Source organism: Alosa pseudoharengus, unplaced genomic scaffold (assembly GCF_046254945.1).
Source record: "Alosa pseudoharengus isolate Yale_2024_CS ecotype anadromous, Long Island Sound unplaced genomic scaffold, YU_APseudo_1.1 YU_APseudo_1.1_scf_19, whole genome shotgun sequence".
NCBI classification, from domain to species: Eukaryota; Metazoa; Chordata; class Actinopteri; order Clupeiformes; family Clupeidae; genus Alosa; species Alosa pseudoharengus.
In genome coordinates, this window is record NW_027468657.1 from 5,584,532 (window position 1) to 5,587,031 (window position 2,500).

Here is a 2,500-nt window from a genome sequence, read left to right on the forward strand (position 1 = left end):
ACAACTAAGTATATGTTGAATAGGAATGTCTTTAGACCCCTCTTAAACGACCCAAAACTACCACAGGAACGGAGAGCACTGGGCAGTTCATTCCACCAACATGGAACCACTGAAGAAAAGAGTCTGTAATTAGACCCAGTTTTCATGACTGGTCGACACAACATACGCTCACCAGAAGACCGCAGTGGGCGGTTGGGGATGTAAGGCTTGATTATTGAATTAAAATAACTAGGAGCAGATCTAGTTAGTGTCCTATAGGCCAAAGTGAGAGATTTAAATTTAATTCTGGCTACCATAGGGAGCCAATGGAGAGTAACTAGGAGAGGAGTTACATGTGTCCTCTTTGGCTGATTGAAGACCAGGCGTGCTCCAGCATTTTGAATCAGCTGTAATGATCTTGTTACACAAGCGGGTAGCCAGCTAATAGTGAATTACAATAGTCCAGCTTAGAGATGACCATGGTCTGAACAAGAAGTTGTGTGGAATCTTGTGTCAGATAAGGTCTGATCTTCCTAATGTTGTAAAGCATAAACCGACATGATTTTGCAATAGAAGCTATATGCTCAGAAAAATTAAGTCGGTCATCAATTACAACGCCCAAGTTTCGTGCCGATCTAGTTGGGGTCAGTGAAGTTCTTCTTCTTTTAACGCATTTAATGCAGCTTCAACCGTGTAACATAGAAACTTAATTCAAACTGCGTTGCGTAGGTCTTACTTAGGACATGGGTGCTATGTATTTTTCAGCTTTGTAACTTTTATACTTTTTAAACTATTAATTAAAAACTACTCAAAATTTCCCCATAGACTTAACATTGGGCTGTGACATCACAATAGAGCCGTTAAGCAATTAGAATCCTATGCCAGGTGTTCCGGCCACCTGGATCAACTGCCAGTCTCAGGCTTTAAGCATACAAACTGTCCCTATTAAGACTACACATTCTGTTCAACTGCTTCCTGCTCAGCCATTGTAACTGTGACTCTTACCCACTGTAGCTAGTTAGCATGGTTAGCATAGTTAGCATGTTATCATTGCTAACATTGTTAGCATTTTTTGCAAACCTGCAAAAAATTATTAGCTAAGTTAGCTAAGTAACATGGTTAACATAGTTAGCATGTTAGCATTGTTACCATGCTAGTTAGCATAGTTAGCATAACTGCTAAAAGTGATTAGCTAGGCTAGCTAAGTCAAACGGTTAACATAGTTAGCATGTTAGCATTGCTAGCATGTTAGTTAGCATAGTTAGCATAACTACTAAAAATGATTAGCTAGGTTAGTTAAGTCACATGGTTAGCATAGTTAACATAATTAGCATGCTAGTTAGCATAGTTAACATAACTACTAAAAATTATTAGCTAAGTTAACTAAGTCACATGGTTAACATAGTTAGCATTTTAATATTGTTAGCATGTTAGTTAGCATAGTTAGCATAACTACTAAAAATGATAAGCTAAGTTAGCTAAGTCACATGGTTAGCATAGTTAGCATTGCTAACATGCTAGTTAGCATTGTTAGCATAGTTATCATTTTTTACAAAACGATAAGAAAACATTAGCTAAGTTCGCTAAGTGACATGGTTAATATAGTTAGCATGTTAGCATAGTTAGCATAACTGCTAAAAATAAATAGCTAAGTTAGCTAAGTCACATGGTTAGCATGTTATCATTATTAACATGCTAGTTAGCATAGTTAGCATAACTGCTAAAAATGATTAGCTAGGTTAGCTAAGTCACATAGTTAGCATTGATAACATAGTTAACAGCATTAGCATTTAAAAAGTGCTAGAAAACATTAGCTAAATTAACTAAGTTAAGTAACTTGGTTAACATTATTATCTTTGGTAACATAGTTAGCATAACTACTAGCAAACATTAGAGCCATTCCAACTGTCAGTTATCGTCAACTATCTACCTAAAAAATTTAACCATTTAAACTATCCACCTATTTAACTGTTCAGTCATTCCAACTATATTAAACCTCATCTACCTAGCAACCAATATAGTTTGTTTTTACTCTGTATGCTATTTTACATCATATTTTTGCATTTTCATGCACTATATTTCCTTCAGGAAATGCTTTTCTAGTTTCAAATATGTGTGTTTGTATACAGTGTGTATGTGTGTTTGTATACAGTGTATGTGTGTGTTTGTATACAGTGTGTATGTGTGTTTGTATACAGTGTATGTGTGTGTTTGTATACAGAGTATATGTGTGTTTGTATACAGAGTATATGTGTGTTTGTATACAGTGTATGTGTGTGTTTGTATACAGTGTATGTATAAATTGTATACATTGTTCTCTTCTGCTGCTCAGCATGGAGTACGTCATCCTGGAAATAAAATTAGTCTCCAACATATTTTAGTTATGTTTTAGTTTGAAATGTGTGAGGAAGACAGAGAAAAGGTAGAGAATGAGAGAATAGAGAGGGAGGAGAGGGAGAAAGAAAGAGAGAGAGAAGATAGAAGAGAGAATGAGAGAGTGAGGGAAGAAGGGTTAGTGTTT

At 35.7% G+C, this 2,500-nt stretch overlaps 1 protein-coding gene across 2 annotated transcripts in view; it reads left to right on the plus strand.

The window, feature by feature from the left end:
• aqp9b (aquaporin 9b) overlaps positions 1-2,500 on the plus strand; it is a 25,880-nt gene that overhangs the window by 22,642 nt on the left and 738 nt on the right. The gene's annotated exons all lie outside the window — the stretch shown is intronic.